Source organism: Dreissena polymorpha, chromosome 1 (assembly GCF_020536995.1).
Source record: "Dreissena polymorpha isolate Duluth1 chromosome 1, UMN_Dpol_1.0, whole genome shotgun sequence".
Taxonomy (NCBI): domain Eukaryota; kingdom Metazoa; phylum Mollusca; class Bivalvia; order Myida; family Dreissenidae; genus Dreissena; species Dreissena polymorpha.
This window is the reverse complement of record NC_068355.1, coordinates 188,043,253-188,066,523: the sequence shown is the minus strand read 5'-3', so window position 1 is coordinate 188,066,523 and position 23,271 is coordinate 188,043,253. Positions and strand designations below refer to the sequence as shown.

Sequence of the window (23,271 nt, the reverse complement as noted above, 5' to 3'; positions counted from 1 at the left end):
GTCAAGGTCACTGTGACCTTGAATGTAAAAATGTTAAAGTTCTTATTTCATGGTATAACTTTGGTATGCTTGGACCTAGAGTCTTCAAACTTGACATGAAGGTTGGCCAGGATTAACAGATGACCACTGGTCATTTCAAGGTCATTCATTTGAAGGTGAAGGTCACTGTGACCTTCAATATAAAAATGTTAAAGTTGTTATAACTTTGGTATGCTTGGACCTAGAGTCTTGAAACTTGACATGAAGGTTGGCCAGAACTAGTAAGTAACCACTGGACATTTCAAGGTCATTCATTTGAAGGTCAAGGTCACTGTGACCTTGAATGTAAAAATGTTAAAGTTGTTATAACTTTGGTATGCTTGGACCTAGAGTCTTGAAACTTGACATGAAGGTTGGCCAGAACTAGTAAGTAACCACTGGACATTTCAAGGTCATTCATTTGAAGGTCAAGGTCACTGTGACCTTGAATGTAAAAATGTTAAAGTTCTTATTTCATGTTATAACTTTGGTATGCTTGTACCTAGAGTCTTCAAACTTGAAATAAAGATTGGCCAGTACTAGAAGATGACCACTGGTCATTTCAATGTCATTCATTTGAAGGTCAAGGTCACTGTGACCTTAAATGTTAAAATGTTAAAATTGTTATAACTTTGGTATGCTTGGACATAGAGTCTTCAAACTTGACATGAAGGTTTGCAAGCACACTTAGATGACCACTGGTCATTTCAAGGTCATTCATTCTAAGGTCAAGGTCACTGTGACCTTGAATGTAAAAATGTTAAAGTTCTTATAACTGGTGTGATAGAAACCTTTTGGAGTGATCATAAGGCTGTCTGGATTTCTGTGTAGGTATGTGAAAGCAAAACAATAAATAGTATTATTTCATCTAAGTTTATTTTCTTACATTTGATAATGAAATTGATGGAAACTTCAAACAATATCTTACTAATTTGCTAATAAAAAAATTGAGATCAAACTTTCCTAATTGTCAATTCAAGTTCATATTTGTGACCTTAAATGTTATTGTTGTTCATGTATATGCATGCATTCAAAACATAACACAAGGTTTGCTCATGCCTTGAAAAGTACTTACATTTCATTTTGACCTTTGAACAATATTTCAGTAATTTAAGTATTGCATTGACAAAAACACGAAAGGTACTTTCCTGTCATTTAAATCAAAAATCCGGCTTCAATGCGGTCATCTCCGACCGCGGAACTCTTGTATATGTCATTTGACAGGTACAGGTTATATTTTACAAGGAAAGTTATCTTTCCATTTTCTGGATGTTTCTATGAAAATTCAATGATATTGCTTTTAAGGCAACGTATTGGGTCTTGGATTTAGAAATGTGTTTTTTTACGCAAAGCTTTCATGTATTGTGCTGATTATTGGTATGGGAGTCTACCCATATGACTTACATATGAAGTGTGAATTGCGTTCCTGTTCATTTATTTTTGGAAATGTTATGGACCTAAAAAGTACCTGTATTATGACCTTTTTATACGCTCATTTAAAAAAAAATTGGATGTATGAAAGTTTCCCCTTGGCGGCGGGCAGTGTCCACAGCAGTTTCCACCCTCTAATTCAAATAGTTTTTATCCGATCTTCACCAAACTTGGTCAGAAGTTGTTTCTAGACAATATGTAGGTCAAGTTTGAATATGGGTCATGCTGGGTCAAAAACAAGGTCACAGGGTCACTTAGTGCATTTCAAGCATTGCGCATGGTGTCCGTTCTCTAATTGAAGTAGTTTTCATCCGATCTTCACCAAACTTAGTCAGAAGTTGTTTCTAGACAATATTTAGGTCAAGTTCAAATATGGGTCATGCCGGTTTAAAAACTAGGTCACAGGGTCACTTAAACCATTTCAAACATTTAGGATGGTTTCCGCTTTCTAATTAAAGTAGTTTTCATCCGATCTTCACCAAATTTAATTAGAAGTTGTGTCTAGACAATATCTACATGTAGGTCAAGTTCAAATATGGGTCATGCTAGGTTAAAAACTAGGTCACAAGGTCACTTAGTGCATTTCAAGCATTGCGCATGGTGTCCACTCTCTAATTGAAGTAGTTTTCATCAGATCTTCACCAACTTTGGTCAGAAGTTGTGTCTAGATAATATGTAGGTCAAGTTCAAATATGGGTCATGGTAAAGTTATCATGTTGTCCAAAGCCTTAAAATAGGCGTATCTTGTGACAGTTTTGAACTCTTGTTCCGGAGTTAATTTACGCAAAGTTTCAGATATTGAGATTGTTATTAGCATTTGAGTCTACCTACTTGCAGTTGAAGTGTGGGCTTTGTTTAGGTCCATTAAAAGTTTGGCTTACTTATGGGATTCGATTTCTCTAAATAGCAGCAGTAGGACTTCACAGCCCAATAGGGGCATTGTGTTTCACTAATACAGCTCTTGTTATTGATAATTATTATCTTTTTGGCTTTGTCAGGTTGTGAACATGCATGATTCTTGTCAAATTATATTCTTGAAGAACAAGACTCTTTGTAAAATAGAGTTGGTTGTATACATTTGTAGAACTGGCGTTCTTTCCCCCCATCATATTATTCAAAGCCTTTACTGAAAGCTACACTATGTACAAGTGAGTTTTTCCATTTCAATGTTCATGTGTGTTCTTTAATTTAAATGCCTAATATGGATTTGAAATGATAAAAATAAACGGCTCTTTACTACTTTTACTAAAAAGCTGTAGTATTGCATTCATTGTGTACATATTATTAATCTTCGTAATTTTAAATGGTACATATCACAGTTGATTCTAAATATTTTGTTTTGGATTTAGATTCGCAAGTTGTGATCATATGTTTGTGTTAAGTGAATTCAACATAAAATATCGTCCTAATTGGAAACGAAATGATTGTTATTAATCATGGTTAAATCATTATATTAATCCTTTCGCATTGTTTGAAATATGTTACATTTAGTACAAACTGATCATTTGTATACATTATTAATTTATAATGAGTTATTTTGTACTAACCACATTCGTATTTATTTAAGTACTGGTATCATAGGTATTAATTGTCCCCTACCGGTTTCACCGGAGGGGACTTATGGTTTGCGCTCTGTGTGTCTGTCTGTCTGTCTGTCTGTCTGTGAGTCTGTCAGTCACACTTCTGGATCCTGCGATAACTTTAAAAGTTCTTAATATTTTTTTCATGAAACTTGAAACATGGATAGACGGCAATATGGGCATTATGCACGTCATTTCATTTTGTTCCTACGTCAAAAATTGTGGTTGCTATGGCAACCAAAAAAAATATATTCTGAAAATGGTTGAATTTCTGACAAATTTTGGAGCAGGTAGGGGACCATAATGCTTGACAATAGCCTTGTTTTGTATATATTACTACTACTGCGAGGTTTATCATTTTCTAGTTTTGCAGATCAAGATTTTATTTAGCTGTACAGAAATATTTGTTTTGAAATGTTAATACTTTGATCATCCTGTGACCAACTGATATTGTTTCATGTTGATATTAACATTTTTAGCTCATCTAATTTTTGAAAAAAAAAAAGAGCTATAAATGTCATCACCTTGGCTTCGGCGTCAGCGTCGGCGTCCGGTTAAGTTTTGCTATTGCATTCAAACTTGGTACACTTACTTACTATCATGAGGGGACTGGGCAGGCAAAGTTAGATAACTTTGGCGTGCATTTTGACAGAATTATGTGCCCTTTTTATACTTAGAAAATTGAAAAATTTGGTAAAGTTTTGTGTTTAGGTCCATTTTATTCCTTAAGTTTCAAAGCTATTGCTTTCATACTTGCAACACTTACTAACTATCATATGGGGACTGTGCAGGCAAAGTTATGTAACTCTGACTAGCATTTTGACAGAATTATGTGCCCTTTTTATACTTAGAAAATTGAAAATTTGGTTAAGTTTTGTGTTTAGGTCCACTTTATTCCTACAGTATCAAAGCTATTGCTTTCATACTTGCAACACTTACTAACTATCAAAAGGGGACTGTGCAGGCAAAGTTATGTAACTCTGACTGGCATTTGGAAGGAATTATGGGCCCTTTATACTTAGAAAATTGAAAATTTGGTTAAGTTTTGTGTTTTGGTCCATTTTACCCCTAAAGTATCATAGCTATTACTTTCATACTTGGAACACTCACAGACTATCATAGGGGGACAGTAAAAGGACAAGTTGCATAACTCTGGTTGTCATTTTTAGGGAATTATGGCCCTTTTTTGACTTAGTAACTTTGAATACATGGTTAAATGTTGTGTTTCAATCCACTTTACTTCTAAACTATCAAGGCTATTGCTTTCAAACTTCAAATACTTTCATGCTATCATGAGGTTACTGTACCTGGCAAGTTGAATTTTACCTTGACCTTTGAATGACCTTGACTCTCAAGGTAAAGTTATTAAATTTTGCTAAAATTGCCATAACTTCTTTATTTATGATTAGATTTGATTGATACTTTGACAAAACTACTCTTACCTGACATACCACAATAGACTCCACCCAAACCATTCCCTGTGACCTCCCCCCCACCCATCCCCCCCCCTAATCCTCCCCAAATCCCCCCCCTATTTTTTTTTTTTAAGATCATCTCACAAATAACCACCACACCCTCACGTTATACCCCACCCCCCCCCCCCAATTTTTTTTTAAACGGTTAAAAAACACAAATATTTATTTTTATTATTTTATTTTTTAAATACCGTCCAACCATCGCACCCAAGAATCCCCTCCCCCCCCCCCCCCAACTCCCCCCAACCCCCCACCCCCCCTATATATATAATTTTTTTTAAGATCATCTCACAAATGACCGCCACACCCTCACACTATTATACCCCCCCCCACCCCACCCACCCAAATTTTTTTTTGAAACGGTTAAAAAACACAAATATTTATTTTTATTATTAGCTCATCTATTTTTTGAAAAAAAATTATGAGCTATTGTCATCACCTTGGCGTCGGCGTTGGCGTTGGCGTTGGCGTTGGCGTTGGCGTTGGCGTCGGCGTCCGGTTAAGTTTTGCGTTTAGGTCCACTTTTCTCAGAAAGTATCAATGCTATTGCATTCAAACTTGGTACACTTACTTACTATCATGAGGGGACTAGGCAGGCAAAGTTAGATAACTCTGGCGTGCATTTTGACAGAATTATGTGCCCTTTTTGTACTTAAAAAATTGCAAATTTTGGTTAAGTTTTGCGTTTAGTTCCACTTTTCTCAGTAAGTATCAATGCTATTGCATTCAAACTTGGTACACTTACTTACTATCATGAGGGGACTGGGCAGGCAAAGTTAGATAACTCTGGCATGCATTTTGACAGAATTATGTGCCCTTTTTATACTTAGAAAATTGACAATTTTGGTTAAGTTTTGTGTTTAGGTCCATTTTATTCCTTAAGCATCAAAGCTATTGCTTTCATACTTGCAACACTTACTAACTATCATAAGGGGACTGTGCAGGCAAAGTAATGTAACTCTGACTGGCATTTTGACAGAATTATGTGCCCTTTTTATACTTAGAAAATTGAAAATTTGATTAAGTTTTGTGTTTAGGTCCACTTTATTCCTACAGTATCAAAGCTATTGCTTTCATACTTGCAAGATTTATGAACTATCATAAGGGGACGGTGCAGGCAAAGTTATGTAACTCTGACTGGCATTTGGACGGAATTATGGGCCCTTTATACTTAGAAAATTGAAAATTTGGTTAAGATTTATGTTTTGGTCACTTTACCCCTAAAGTATCATAGATATTGCTTTCATACTTGGAACACTCACAAACTATCATAAGGGTACAGTAAAAGGACAAGTTGCATAACTCTGGTTGTCATTGTTACGGAATTATGGCCCTTTTTTGACTTAGTAACTTTTAATATATGGTTAAATTTTGTGTTTCGATCCACTCGAAGTATCAAGGCTATTGCTTTCAAACTTCAAATACTTACATGCTATCATGAGGTTACTGTACCTGGCAACTTGAATTTTACTTTGACCTTTGAATGACCTTGACTCTCAAGGTCAAATTATTAAATTTTGCTAAAATTGCCATAACTTCTTTATTTATGATTAGATTTGATTGATACTTTGATGAAACTACTCTTACCTGACATACCACAATAGACTTCACCCAAACCATCCCCCGTGCCCTCCCCCCCCTCCCCCCCCCCTCCCCCCCCCCCCTAATTTTTTTTTTTTTTTTTTTTTTTTATAAGATCATCTCACAAATGACCACCACACCCTCACACTATACCCCCACCCCACCCCCCCCCCACCCCCCCCCCAAATTTTTTTTTTGATTTTTTTTTTTTTTTTTTTTTTTTTTTTTTTAAGATCATCTCACAAATTATCACCACACCCCTCACACTATACCCCCCCCCCCCGATTTTTTTTTTTTTTTTTTTTTTTTTTTCGCTTTTTTGGAAGATAATGTAATAAATGTCCACAACCCCACACTATACACCCCTCTTCACTCCACTCCTCCCTCCTTTGTGATTGAAAATGAGAGTCCCTTCACCTTTAAAAAGAAAATAGATGAGCGGTCTGCACCCGCAAGGCGGTGCTCTTGTTTTATTTTTGAAATACCGTCCAACCATCGCACCCAAGAATACCCTTCCCCTTCCCCCGAATTTTTTTCTTTTTGCATTTTTTTCGCATTTTTTGAAAATAATGTAATAAATGTCCACACCCCCACACTATACACCCCTATTCACTCCACCTCTCCCTCCTTTGTGATTTAAATTGAGAGTCCCTTCACCTTTAAAAAGAAAAAAGATGAGCGGTCTGCACCCGCAAGGCGGTGCTCTTGATTGCATTTTGTTATGATGGCATAACATTTAAGTTTTTGTTCATAAATAAGAAATTATTGGAAATGCAATTGATTCACTTTGGAGCTGAATTGTTTGAATCTTGTTACTCTGGAAAACATTTACAGTTTTGGTTTGTAAATAAAAAATCATTCGATATGCAAGCGATTCACTTTGAGTTGACAATTTTGCAATTTTGTTACGCTGGCATAACATTTTAAGTTTGGCCTGTAAATAAGAATTGATTCGAAATGCAAGTGATTCACTTTGGAGCTGAAATGTTTGTAATTTTGTTACGCTGGCAGAACATTTTAAGTTTTGGTTGGTGAACAAGAAATGATTCCAAATGCAATTGATTCACATTGGAGTCTAAGTGTTTGGAATTTTGTTACGCTGGCATATCATTTTTCAAGTTTTTGTCAGTAAATAAGAAATCATTTGAAACGCAAGCATTTCACTTTGGAGTTGAAATGTTATGAACTTTGTTACGCTTCCATTACATTTTAAGTTTTGGTCATTAAATAAAAAATCATTTGAAACGCAAGCATTTCACTTTGGAGTTGAAAATTTTGGAATTTTGTTACGCTGGCATATTTTGAGTTTTGGTCTGTAAATAAGAAATGATTCGAAACTTTGGAATTTGTTACACTGGCATAACATTTTAAGTTAGGCCTTTAAATAAGAAATGATTCTAAATGCAAGCAATTCAATTTGAGTTGAAATGTTTGAAGTTTTGTTATGCTGGCATAACATTTTTAAGTTTTGGTCTGTAAATAAGAAATCATTACATATGCAAGCAATGCACTTTGAGGTTGAAATGTTCGGAATTTTGTAACGCTGGCATAACATTTTTAGTTTTGGTCTGTAAATAAGAATTCATTCGATATGCGAGGAATTCACTTTGGAGTTGAAATGCGATGAATTTTGTTACGCCTGCATAACATTTTTTTTGAGTTTTGGTTGGTAAATAAGAAATGATTCACTTTGTAGCTAAAATGTTTGTATAACATTAACAGTTTGGGTTGGTAAATAAGAAATTATTCGAAATGCAATTGATTCATTTTGGAGTCAAAGTGTTTGGAATTTTTTGTTGCTGGCATAACATTGCACTTTTGGTCTGTAAATGAGAAATGATTCGAAATGCAACTGAATCACTTTGGAATAAAAGTATTTGGAATTTTGTTACGCTGGCATAACATTAACAGTTTAGTTCTGTAAATAAGTTATCATTCGGTATGCAAGCGATTCACTTTTAAGTTGAAATGTTATGAATTTTGTTAAGCTGGCGTAACTTTTTTTTTTCATCTTCAATAAATAAGCATATCGAAAGTATCACAAAAACTGGATTTTTTTAGTAGAAAAACCCTGTAAAACACCCCTATAAATTGGGATTCATGGATATTCCCTTTTTAAAATAGACACAGTTATTTGTTCTAATTTCTACAATTTATTGGTTTTGATATTGCCGTATTCTTATGCAATATGCATAAAAAATATGCCTAAATATTCATAGACAGCAAGCTGATAAACACGCATTTTGTAATATACATATATTTTGCCAAACAAGTTTTATAAAATTGCTTGCATGGACGCACTGCTTCTTTCTATTTCTATGCATTTCCAGCATCTGGAGGGAATTTTAAACACAGCGCGGACCTAATTTTTATTCCAGTTTTATCTTGTACTTTGTTATGTTTTGCATGGAAGCTTTCTAATCAGGCAATTTTTATCTCTACCCTCACAAAAACTAGTTAAACATTTGTAAGGATTGCTAAAAATATTTCTAGGCAGGCATATTTGTTTTCACTTGTATACCCTGTAATCCAGTCTGGACCAAGTTGAAGGTTTAGCATGCCTACTAAATAATCGCTTTAAACCACTAAGGCTTTCTAAGGCTTTCTTAAATAGTATTTAAGTTATGTTTATCATCGAATTTTTATGTCCCCCACTATAGTAGTGGGGGACATATTGTTTTTGCCCTGTCTGTTGGTTGGTTGGTTGTTTCCCGGGTGTACTTTGTCCAGGGTTTTCCATGGAAATCCATGGAAAATATGAGGCTGGAGTATTCGGACTAAGTTTCCAGCCTTTCCCAGCGTCAATATTTAAAAAAAGGGTGGAAAATTGTCCATGGTATGTGGAAATAGCCTGGAATAGTTTCCATGGTTTTCCAGGCTCCCTGGAATAATTACCATGGAACAATTTCCAGGGTTTTCCAGCCAGCATGGAATAAATACCGTCCGAATACTCCATGTAATCTGGAAAACCATGGAAAACCATGGATTTATTTCCAGGGTTTTCCAGATTACATGGAGTATTCGGATAACTTTAGTTCAATTTATATAAATAAATTAGTCTATAACAATGAATATGGCAACACAAATGTTCACACATTCAATAGCACATCACCATTTAAACAGATGTGAAATTAAAAAGCCAACTGCTAAGTAAAACTAGTTTATAATTGTTTAATGTTTAGTCATATTAATACTGAAATAACATTGCATAAAATTAAATCCTTTTTTTAAACCAATGCTTTCTCTCATAATCACATGTGTCAACATAGATGTTGGGAAAATAGCATTGTCAACAATCTAGTTCATAATTAGATCTGATTATTCATTCTTTGGCAGATAGCTTTATTATTATGTATTTGTAAATACATTTCCAGAATTAGGTTGCATTTTCCACAGTGTGCGATGTTATTTTTGGTTTAATTCATTCGCACTGTCTACAGAAAAAAAGTATGAATATAAAGATTTGTGTGGTTATTTTATTAGCTCAGCTGTTTTCGGAGAAAACCCGAGGTATTGTCATAGCCAGCTCGTCGTCCGCCGTCCGACGTCCGCCGGCGTCGTGCTACAACCTTTACATTGGCTCTAAAATAAAAGTACTTCCACCTACAACTTTGAAACTTCATATGTAGATGCACCTTGATGAGTTCTACACGCCACACCCATTTTGGGGTCACTATGGCAAAGGTCAAGGTCACCGTGACCACTAAAAAAATCGCACAAGCTTTCATTTATTTAAAACTGCACCGGCAGCCGAGCGTTGGCACCCGTTATGCGGTGCTCTTGTTATATAAAGGGCTTTTTTGCATCAATGTGATCAACGTTTTAGCTGCTGCTTATTACTATGATGCATTTATATGGTTTTCTATCAAATCAGAATTATGTCGAAGAATATTAATGCATTCGCGTTATAGTGTCAAATTAAAATATCTTGACATAACATTTAACGATACATAATAAATTTACATGTTATAATGTTTTTTGTATAAAAACAGAAACAAACATCAATTTATGTATGCATATTGTAAATTGACTTGATTCACTTCTTGTGACTGTTCTTGATAAAAATAATCCTCATAACATTGTAACGCTCATTTGTATGAAATACTGATTCTAATATTGCCTTATTAATTTGTAATATATATACAGTGTACGCCTGAATACACATATTTGTTAGTCAAATTAAAACGCATGTAGGAATATATACATTGTACCATAATAGTATAACTATTTAGCTTGCATGTACAAACTGATTCTTTTTATGTGTGTGTATTTCCAGCAATAAGGAGAATTTTAAACAATTCGCTTTTTTAAACATCTTCCTGGGGTTACATAAATTTTGGTTACACGTCTATACCCTGTAATCCATTCAGGACCATGCTTTTTGTTCAGCATGTCTATTACGTTTCCTCAATATGCGTTCATTATATAAAAGAAAAACTGCGTTCATTTAGTATAGAAATGTAATGTTTTAAAGTACATGCAATTACTCATCAAGTACGTTAACAAAATTCCAAAACTTGTGATATATCTACTATATTTTATTAACGTGTTTGTGAATGTAAAATTATGTACCATGACGGATTTCAGAATAGCATAAAAGTATTTGTCTAATGAAAAGGAACCTGTACTATGGGTATGCCCTTAAATCAGCATTGAGTCGAAGTACCTTAAAGCTATTATTTTTGTCGTCGGATGATTTAAGTTCAATTTATGTAAATAAATTAGTCTATAACAATGAATATGGTTACACAAATGTTCACACATTCAATAGCACATCACCATTTAAACAGATGTGAAATTAGCCAACTGCTAAGTAAAACTAGTTTATAATTTTTTAATGTTTAGTCATATTAATACTGAAATAACATAGAATAAATTAAATCCTTTTCTTGAACAAATGCTTTCTTTCATAATCACATGTGTAAACACAGATGTTTGGAAAATAGCATTGTCAAAAATCTAGTTTATTAGTAGATCTGATTATTTATTCTTAGACATGTAGCCTTATTATTATGTATTTTTATACACATTTACAGAATTAGGTTGCATTTTCCACAGTGTGCAATGTTATGTTTGGTTTTATTAATTGGAACTTGCTGGAAGAAAAAAAAAGTATGAATATAAAGTATTGTGTTGTCATTTTATTATATAAAGGGCTTGTTGCAGCAATGTGATCACCGTTTCTGCTGCTGTTTTTTTCTATGATGCATTTATTTGGTTTTCTACTAATGCAGTATTATGTCGAAGAATATGAACGCATTCGCGTTATGGTGTCAAATTAAAATATCTTGATATAATATTTAACGATATATAATAAATGTAGATGTTATGGTGTATTTTGTAAAAAACAGAAAAGACATCAGCATATGTACGCATATTGTAAATTGACTTGATTCACTATTTATGTGTTCTTGATAAATATTAACCTCATAACATTGTAACTCTCCTTTGTACGAAATACTGATTCTGATATCGCCTTATTCATATGTAATATATGTACAGTGTACGCCTGAATACACATATATGGTAGTCAAATTAACACGCATGTAGGAATATATACATTTTACCATAATAGTATAAATATTTGGCTTGCATGTACAAACTGATTATTTCTATGTGTGTGTATTTCCAGCATTAAGGAGAATTTTAAACAATTCGCTTTTTTAAACATCTTCCTGGGGTTACATAAATTTTGGTTACACGTCTATACCCTGTAATCCATTCAGGACCATGCTTTTTGTTCAGCATGTCTATTACGTTTCCCCAATATGCGTTCATTATATAAAAGAAAAACTGCGTTCATTTAGTATAGAAATGTAATGTTTTAAAGTACATGCAATTACTCATCAAGTACGTTAACAAAATTCCAAAACTTGTGATATATCTACTATATTTTATTAACGTGTTTGTGAATGTAAAATTATGTACCATGACGGATTTCAGAATAGCATAAAAGTATTTGTCTAATGAAAAGGAACCTGTACTATGGGTATGCCCTTAAATCAGCATTGAGTCGAAGTACCTTAAAGCTATTATTTTTGTCGTCGGATGATTTAAGTTCAATTTATGTAAATAAATTAGTCTATAACAATGAATATGGTTACACAAATGTTCACACATTCAATAGCACATCACCATTTAAACAGATGTGAAATTAGCCAACTGCTAAGTAAAACTAGTTTATAATTTTTTAATGTTTAGTCATATTAATACTGAAATAACATAGAATAAATTAAATCCTTTTCTTGAACAAATGCTTTCTTTCATAATCACATGTGTAAACACAGATGTTTGGAAAATAGCATTGTCAAAAATCTAGTTCATTAGTAGATCTGATTATTTATTCTTAGACATGTTGCCTTATTATTATGTATTTTTATACACATTTACAGAATTAGGTTGCATTTTCCACAGTGTGCAATGTTATGTTTGGTTTTATTAATTGGAACTTGCTGGAAGAAAAAAAAAGTATGAATATAAAGTATTGTGTTGTCATTTTATTATATAAAGGGCTTGTTGCAGCAATGTGATCACCGTTTCTGCTGCTGTTTTTTTCTATGATGCATTTATTTGGTTTTCTACTAATGCAGTATTATGTCGAAGAATATGAACGCATTCGCGTTATGGTGTCAAATTAAAATATCTTGATATAATATTTAACGATATATAATAAATGTAGATGTTATGGTGTATTTTGTAAAAAACAGAAAAGACATCAGCATATGTACGCATATTGTAAATTGACTTGATTCACTATTTATGTGTTCTTGATAAATATTAACCTCATAACATTGTAACTCTCCTTTGTACGAAATACTGATTCTGATATCGCCTTATTCATATGTAATATATGTACAGTGTACGCCTGAATACACATATATGGTAGTCAAATTAACACGCATGTAGGAATATATACATTTTACCATAATAGTATAAATATTTGGCTTGCATGTACAAACTGATTATTTCTATGTGTGTGTATTTCCAGCATTAAGGAGAATTTTAAACAAAGCGTTTTTAAAAACATATTCCTGGGGTAACATACATTTTGTTTACATGTCTATACCTTGTTATCCATTCAGGACCATGCTTTATGTTCAGCATGTCTATTACGTTTCCTCAATATGCGTTCATTATATAAGAGAAAAACTCTAGTTGCTCCGGCGTTTATTTAGGACAGAAATGTAATGTTTTAAAGTACATGCAATTTCTCATCAAGTACGTTAACAAACTTCCAAAACTTGTGATATATCTACTATATTTTATTAACGTGTTCGTGAATGTAAAATTATGTACCATGACGGATTTCAGAATAGCATACAGGTATTTGTCCAATGAAAAGGAACCTGTACTATGGGTTTGCCCTTAAATCAGCATTTAGTCGAAGTACCAGAAAGCTTTTATTTTTGTCGTCGGATAATTAAAGTTCAATTTATATAAATACATTAATCTATAACAATGAATATGGCAACAAAATTGTTCACACATTCAATAGCACATCACCATTTAAAGAGATGTGCAATTTAAAAGCCAACTGCTAAGTAAAACTAGTTTATTAATTTTTAATGTTTAGTCATATTAATACTGAAATAACATTGCATAAAATAAAATCCTTTTTTAAACCAATGCTTTCTCTCATAATCACATGTGTAAAAATAGATGTTGGGAAAATAGCATTGTCAACAATCTAGTTCATTATTAGATATGATTATTCATTCTTTGGCAGATAGCTTTATTATTATGTGTTGTTTTATACATTTCCAGAATAAGTTGCATTTTCCACAGTGTGCAATGTTATGTTTGGTTTAATTCATTCGGACTTGCTGGAAGAAAAAAGGTATGAATATAAAGATGTGTGTTGTCTTTTTATTATATAAAGGGCTTGTTGCAGCAATGTGATCAACGTTTTAGCTGCTGCTTATTTCTATGATGCATTTATTTGGTTTTCTAAAAGCAGTATTATGTCGAAGAATATGAATGCATTCGCTTTATGGTGTCAAATTAAAATATCTTGATATAATATTTAACGATATATAATAAATGTAGATGTTATGATGTATTTTGTATAAAAACAGAAAACAAACATCAACATATGTATGCATATTGTAAATTTACTTGATTAACTTCGTGTGTGTTCTTGATAAATATTAACCTCATAACATTTTAACGCTCTTTTGTACGAAATACTGATTCTGATATCGCCTTATTCATTTGTAATATATATACAGTGTACGCCTGAATACACATAAATGTTAGTCAAATTAACACGCATGTAGGAATATATGAATTGTACCATAATAGTATAACTATTTGGCTTGCGTGTACAAACTGATTATTTCTATGTGTGTGTTTTTCCAGCATTAAGGAGAATTTTAAACAAAACGCTTTTTAAAACATATTCCTGGGGTCGCATAATTTTTGTTTACACGTCTATACCCTGTAATCCACTAAGGTCAATGCTTTATGTTCAGCATGTCTATTACGTTTCCTCAATATGCGTTTATTATATAAGAGAAATACTCTAGTTGCTCCATCGTTTATTTAGGATAGAAATGTAATGTTTTAAAGTACATGCAATTTTTGATCATGTACGTTAACAAAAATCCAAAAATTGTGATATATCTACTATATTTTATTAACGTTTTCGTGAATGTAAAATTATGTACCATGATGGATTTCAGCATAGCATACAAGTATTTGTCCAACAAAGAGGAGCCTGCACAATGGGTATGCCCTTAAATCAGCATTAAGGCGAAGTGCAAGAAAGCTTTTATTTTTGTCGTCGGATAATTTTAGTTCAATTTATATTAATAAATTAGTTTATAACAATGAATAAGGCAACATAAATGTTCACACATTCAATAGCACATCATTATTTAAACAGATATGAAATTTAAAAGCCAACTGCAAAGTATAACTAGTTTATTATTTTTTAATGTTTAGTCATATTAATGCTGAAATAACATTGCATACAATTGAATCGTTTTCTTAAACAAATGCCTTCTCTCATAATCACATGTGTAAACACAGATGTTTGGAAAATAGCATTGTCAACAATCTAGTTCATTATACTATCTGATTATTCATTCTTAGACATATAGCTTTATTATTATGTATTTTTATATACATTTCCAGAATTAGGTTGCATTTTCCAAAGTGTGCAATGTTATGTTTGGTTTAATTCATTCAGACTTGCTTGGAAGAAAATAAAAGTATGAATGTAAAGTTTTGTGTTGTCATTTTATTATATAAAGGGCTTGTTGCAGCAATGTGATCAACGTTTTAGCTGCTGCTTATTTCTATGATGCATTTATTTGGTTTTCTACGAAAGCAGTATTATGTCGAAGAATATGAACGCATTCGCGTTATGGTGTCAAATTAAAATATCTTGATAAAACATTTAACGATCTATAATAAATGTAGATGTTATGATGTAATTTGTATAAAAACAGAAAAAAAACATCAGCAAATGTACGCATATTGTAAACTGACTTGATTCACTACTTATGTGTTCTTGATAAATGTAAACCTCATAACTTTGTAACTTTCATTTGTCCGAAATACTGATTCTGATATCGTCTTATTCATATGTAGTATACATACAGCGTACGCCTGAATACACATATAAGGTAGTGAAATTAACACGCATGTAGGAATATATACATTTTAGCATAATAGTATAACTATTTGGCTTGCATGTACAAACTGATTCTTTCTATCTGTGTGTCTTTCCAGCATTAAGGAGAATTTTAAACCAAAGCGCTTTTTTAAACACATCCTGGGGTGCATAATTTTTGTTTACACGTCTATACCCTGTAATCCATTCAGGACTATGCTTTATGTTCAGCATGTTTATTACGTTTCCTCAATATACGTTCATTATATAAGAGAAAAACTATAGTTGCCCCAGCGTTTATTTAGGATAGAAATGATTTGTTTAAAAGGGCATGCAATTTCTTATCATGTACGTTAACAAAATCCCAAAACTTGTGAAATATATACTTTATTTAATTAACGTCTTTGTGAATGTTAAATTATGTACCATGATGGATTTCAGCATAGCATACAAGTATTTGTCCAACAAAAAGGGGCCTGCACTATGGGTATGCCCTTAAATCAGCATAAAGTCGAAGTGCCTGAAAGCTTTTATTTTTGTCGTCGGATATTTAAGTTCAATTTATATGAATAAATTAGTATAAAACAATGAATTTGGTAACACAAATGTTCACACATTCAATACCACTTCAACATTTAAACAGATGCGAAATTTAAAAGCCAACTTCTTAGTAAAACTAGTTAAGTATTTTTTAATGTTAAGGCATATGAATACTGAAATAACATTGCATAAAATCAAATCCTTTCCTTAAACAAATGCTTTCTCTCATAATCGCATGTGTACACACAGATGTTGGAAAATAGCATTGTCAACAATCTAGTTCATAATAAGATCTGATTATTCATTCTTAGACAGATAGCTCTATTGTTATGCATTTTTGTATACATTTCCAGAATTAGGTTGCGTGTTCGACATTATGCAATGTTATATTTGGTTTTATTAATTCTGACATGCTGGAAGAAAAAAGTATCAGTAAAGGCTTTAAGGCTAGAAGGCTTTAATTGTTTAACGTGTCCTCGCCCGAAATGTAATAAATGTAATAAAAAGGCTAAGAGAAATAGTGGGGGTGTCTGTGTATATTATAAAGAAAAGTTTTTTGGGAATATAACGCTTGAGAAATTAAATGATAAAGGCATTATTTGGATTAAACTAAACAAGTCTTTTTTGGGGTACGAAAATGATATATATTTATATGTAGCTGTTACATTCCGCCCGAGGACTCGACAGTATATAAACAACCGAATTCCCCTTTATTTGATTATGACTTTTTTGAACAACTATCGTCCGATACACGATACTATAGTCAATTTGGCGAGGTCCTTATTACCGGTGATTTAAACTCAAGAACAGCCAATAAACTTGATATTATTCAAAATATTAATCTAGACCGTTATATTGATATGCCGTTGTGCGAGGTTCCCGTGGATAATTTACCAATAAGATCCTCATATGACAGTCACTGTAATGCTTTTGGTAATAGACTATTAACGTTATGTAAAGAAAACGGCGTTTTTATTGTTAACGGTCGCAAAGAGCAGGGTAAATTCACTTGTTTCAATAATACAAGTAGTAAAATAGCTGCTAGCGTAGTTGACTACGTTATCGTGAATTCAATATCTTTGAATTAATCAGTTATTTCGAAATACTCGATATTAACGAATTTTCTGATCATTGCCCTGTAAAGTTTTCATTGGAATTCAAATCGATGAAAAACACTAAAACTGATTACTCATTCGACAAAATTATTTGGGACAGTACAAAAAATTGAGCTATTTTTATCAACATTAAATGTAAACAAAACTAACTTTGACATAATTGTAGACGATTTGCTTAATGATACAACAGATATTAACTCATGCATTGAAAGACTATCCTCATTAATTTCGAGGTAAACGGTAAACATATCACCGTGTCTGGTAATAAATGCCCAAAACCTCCCAACGCGAGAAAACAAATACCATGGTTCGATAATACATGCAAATATTACAAAAACGAATTCTATTGTTGTAAACGGCGTTTAATCAATAACAATACAAATGAAAATAGGGCTCTATTTTTGAAAGCCAGAAACGATTATTCAAATATTAAAAATAAAGCAAAGCGAGATTATTTTGCAAAAGAAAAACAAACATTATCTAGGATAAGTAAAACAGATACCCGTAAATTCTGGAAATACATCAACAAATTTAAAAATAACACAACAGCAAAACCTAACAATATTGATGTCGACGAGTTCATTCGCCATTTCAAAATTTATCTAATACACAAAATCTTAGCAATTTTGATGCAAATGATTTCTCACTTGGCGACGCCAATATAAGGATCGATGAACTCGATCGCGATTTTTCAGTGGACGAGATAAGTAAAGTCATTTCAAGTCTCAAACGTAATAAAAGTAGTGATTTACCACATATTGTTGCCGATTTTTTTATCGATTCAAATACGTTTATTGCTCCTTATCTTACTCACATTTTAATTTATATTTGGAAAAGGTGTGTATATCCAGAATCTTGGTGCAAGGGGGCAATTGTACCGATTTTTAAAAAAGGAGATATTACTAACCCAGCAAATTATAGGGGAATCACTCTTATAAATATAGTTGCAAAAATTTTCTCTCTTGCTCTTAGAAACAGGATTGATAAATGGTGCGAAAATAATCAGACATTTAACACAGCTCAGTATGGATTTAGAACAAATCGCAGCACGGCTGACTGTATTTATATACTTCATTCACTCATACAAATTACACTTTTAAAAAAACATAAGTTATACTGTGCATTTGTTGACTATGAAAAGGCTTTCCATACAGTAATCCATGATGCATTATGGGTAAAGTTAATACAATCAGGAATAAGTTCTAAGATGATTAATATGATGAAATCTATTTATAGTAATGTAAAAGCGTGTATTAAAAACTCTTCTGATATGTCGTATTCAAATTTTTTGGAAATCTCACTCGGTGTCAAACAAGGAGAGCCATTATCTCCTCTTCTGTTTATTCTGTTCATTAATGGCGTCACAGAGATAATTGAATATAATAACCTAACGCAGAATGACTTAGATATCTTATCGGTTTTTATGTTATTATTTGCGGACGACATTGCCTTATTTACCACTGATCCTGGCAGTCACAAAATCAAAATTCTCTATATCAATATTCATGTAAATGGGGTTTAAAGATTAATTCAAGCAAAACAAAAATATGCATCTTCGAAAAAAGGAAAAGCATTTGTAACTTTCGATGGACTATTAACAATGAGATTCTTGAAGTGGTCGATAACTTCTGCTATCTAGGCATTAATTTCTCGTCAAATGGTAAATTTAATCATGCAGTTAAAAATGTTGAATGATCAGGCATTGAAGGCGTACAACCACTTGCTGTCGATTTTCAGTAAAGTTTCCTTAGATATTAAAACAAAACTTTCACTTTTTGATGCACTTGTAGTCCCTATCTTGTTATATGGAGCTGAAGTTTGGGGAATATACACTTTTACTGACTTGGACACACTGCATATCAAATTCTGTAAACATGTTCTAGGCGTAAAACAACAAACTTCAAATGCTGCTGTATTTGGTGAGCTTGGAAGATTTCCGTTAACAACCGTTTGTAAAGAAAAATCAATTAAATACTGGCTAAAGAATATCAACTCACCAAACTCTTTAATGCATGAAACTTTGATGAAACAAATTCAGTTTGCTCATGATAATCGTATTAATGATTTGAATAGTTTGTGGTTTCTTCCCTATCAACTTTGCTTAACAAGCTTGGTTTTGGTAATCTTATAGATTTTACTATGAGCGAGTAGTTACTTCCTATGTTTTCCCAAAGACTAAAAGACCAATACATTCAGTCGTGGCACGAAACACATCAGACAACCTAAAATGGAATACTATTGTAAATTTAAAGAAGATTTCGAGTTTGAACATATCTCAGTAAATATAAAAAATGAAAAACATCGTAAGGAACTAACCCGTTTCAGGCTTTCATCACATTCCCTTGAGATTGAAACTGGTAGATATAACAATATAGAAGGTCAAACAGAATATGTAAACTTTGTACGCAAAATGTTGTTGATCGGAATACCACTTTTTATATGTTGTACAGCCTATTCAGATCTGAGAAAAGATTATAACATTTCATCGAACTGGCCCAAATATTACGAAATTCAAATACATTATGTCTGAAAAGAAAGAAAGTAAAGTACGAAATACAGCAAAATACATATACAATGCTATGAAACTAAGAAAAACAAATTAGAATCTTCATGTTTTTTTTATCTTATTAAGAAATTATATCATATGTTGTGTAATTTATCTTTTTATTGCATACGTACTCGCCTCGCGTATACATCTACGTACTGTATTGCTCATATTAAAATGATTATCCGTTCTACCTTCAATATATGTTGACGTTACTCGAAAGGTTCATTGTTGAGTTCTGTGCTCATTGTATATGTTCCATTTTATTTATTTTTATTCAATTAACTTGTTTATTTTATGTTTTTCTTCTCTAATTTTTCCCGTTTAGTTTTGCTTCAACTGTCCTTTGTTAGCTCCTAATTTTCGTTTTCGCACTAGGCGCTAATTACAGAGGAAACATAACTTATTTGATAATATTGTATGCTTTGACTTCTAGGATGTTCTTTGTAAATTGATTACGTTCAATTCTATTTTTTTGTTTCTTTACTTAATTTATTTATTTTTGTTATTATTATTTTTTCTCTTCTCTATTTTTTTTCCAGTCAAGTGTGCTTCTATTGTCCTTTGTTAGCTCCTAATTTTCGTTTCGCATTAGGCGCTAATTCCAGAGGAAAATAACCCATTAGCGAATATGATATGCATTGACTTCTAGGAAGTACCTATTCCTTCGATTGTGTATGCTGCTTCCTATTACACTTACTCTATTTTTTCCCGTTTTATCTGGCAAATATGCTCTACAACTGATTTCCACTTGCGCTGTATTAATCCAATGCTATAGTTGTTATTATTGTATTGTATTGTATTGTACGCTTAAATGTTGTATTCCTTTATGTCTTGGCCATAATTTAACTCAAAAAGATTGTAAATGGCCAAAGGCAAATATGCCGATTCGCCAATAAATGATGATGATGATGATGAGTAAAAAGTGTTGTGTTGTCATTTCATTATATAAAGGTCTTGTTGGTGCAATGTGATCGATGTTTAAGCTTCTGGTAATTGATTTTTATACATTTATTTGTTTTCTACTAAACAAGCATTATGTCGAAGTATATGAACGAAATCTCCTTTTGGTGTCAACTTTAATATCTTAATATAAACTTTAACGATATATATATAAATATATATATAATAAATGCAGATGTTATGATGTATTTGTTTTATAAAAATAGAAAAACATAAACATATTCACACATATTGTAAATTGACTTGATTCACTACTTAAATGTTTCGATTAATATTAACCTCAAAGCATTGTAACTATCATTTGTATGAAATACTGATTCTGATATCGCTTTACTCTGATGTAATATACATACAGTGTACGCCTGCATACACATATATGGTAGTCAAATAAAACACGCATGTATGAATATATACTTTTTACCATAATAATTTAATTATTCCGCTTGCATGTACACACTGATTATTTCTATGTGTGTGTATTTTAAAGCATTAGGGGGGATTTTAAATAAAGCGTTTTTTTACAACATATTCGTGGGGTTTCATAATTTTGTTTACACGTTTATACACCGTGATCCATTCAGGGCCATGTTTTATGTTCAGCATGCTTATAACGTTTTCTCAATATGCGTTCAATATATAAGAGTAAAACCCTTGTTGCTCAAGCGTTTATTTTGGATAGAAATGTAATTTTGTAACGTACATGTAATTTCTGATCATGCACGTTAACAAACTTCCAAAAGTTGTGATATCTTTTATACATGTTATTATCGTTTTTTGAATGTTTATTTATGTACCAAGATGGATTTCAGCATAGCATACACGTATTTGTCCAACGGAAAGGAGACTGTACTATGGGAATCCCCTTAAATCAGCATAAGTCGAAGAATCTGAATTCTTTTAGTGTTTGACGTTACAATAATGCAAGGTCAATTTATAATAAACATACATTTATAAGGACGATTTTTGCAACAACACAACTTAAATAGCCTTTCAGATTTGAAGATATGTAAAATTAAAAAAAAACGATTACAAATCCGTTTTTTATTTCAATGTTCCGTTTAAATGCAAACAAAAAATAACTTTGCAAGCATTTTTTTACAAATAATTTCTCTTACAATCATATTTGTAACACAGATGTTGAGAAAACACATTGCCAACAACCCGTTCAAAATTAGATCTGATAAGTCATACTCAGACGGATAACTTTCTTTTGTTTTCCCTCGTGTACAATGTTAGGTTGTTTTATTCATACGGACTTGCTTGAGGAAAAAAAGATCATTACAAAAATGTGTACGACAATATATTATCGTAAACACGTGTTTCAGCAATGTGATGACAGTTTTAGAATTTGCTAATTGGCATTGATGCATTTAATTGGGTTTCTCTTAAACCAGTAATTTGGTCGAAGTATATGAACGCATACGCTTTAATAACGTCAAAAATCTCTTGATGTAAAATTTAACGATATAACATATTATGATTAAAGTATATTTTGATTTAGGTGTTTCGTTTTGAAAAAGACAAAACACATGAAAATGTGTACGCATATTTTAAATGAACTTTAAACAATACTAATGTGTTTTTCATTTTTATAAATTCGCTTCCATGGACGCACCTTCTTCTTTCGATTTATATGCATTTTAAGTATTGGAGGGAATTTTAAATACAGCGCTGATCAAAGTTTTGCTACATTTTGTCTTGCATTTGTCATATTACATCGTAGCTTTTTGTTGTCAGGCAATTGGTCTCTACTCTAAATACTAGCTCCTACGTTATACGGATTGCTGTTCTAAAGATATTTCTAGGGTCACATCAGTTTGGGTAACACGTGTTACCCTGTTATCCAGTCTGGACCAAGTTTAAGGCCTCAGAATTGCATTTTACCGATTTAAACAACTACACTGCTTTGCATTGACCGTTTCTAAGGCTTGGAGAGTAGTACGTCCTGTTACCCTCACACGCATGAACTGTGTACATTGTATATATATCCTCCATATTTTCGCGAATTACGAAACAGCCCGTTATATCATTTTTAGCGTCATACTGATACAACACATATTAAGAAGTCTTTCGTTTAAAATCAATAAAGTATAGGAACGCATTCTCTTCATGTCGTCACATTATAATATCTTGATATAAAGTTAGCGATATATAATAAATGTACATGTAGTGATGTGTGTCTTTTATCAAAATTAATTCTTTAAAAATTAATTCTTTAATTTGAAGAAGCGACTGCATGTCTCCGATAGATAAAGGTTTAAAATCTCGTAAATCATTAGATACAAGCAGACGACAATAAACCATGCGTGAAATCGATTTTAGTAGTGACTGTCAAACGTCACTAATACGGTACATATGCTCGAGTTTCACGTAGCTCGTTCTTTTGCGAAAATAGCTTGACTGAGAA

The 23,271-nt window shown here is 32.3% G+C and overlaps 1 protein-coding gene across 2 annotated transcripts in view; it reads left to right on the top strand.

Moving 5' to 3' along the window:
• The window catches only part of LOC127864285 (uncharacterized), a 502,833-nt gene that overhangs the window by 400,932 nt on the left and 78,630 nt on the right, over positions 1–23,271 (top strand). The gene's annotated exons all lie outside the window — the stretch shown is intronic.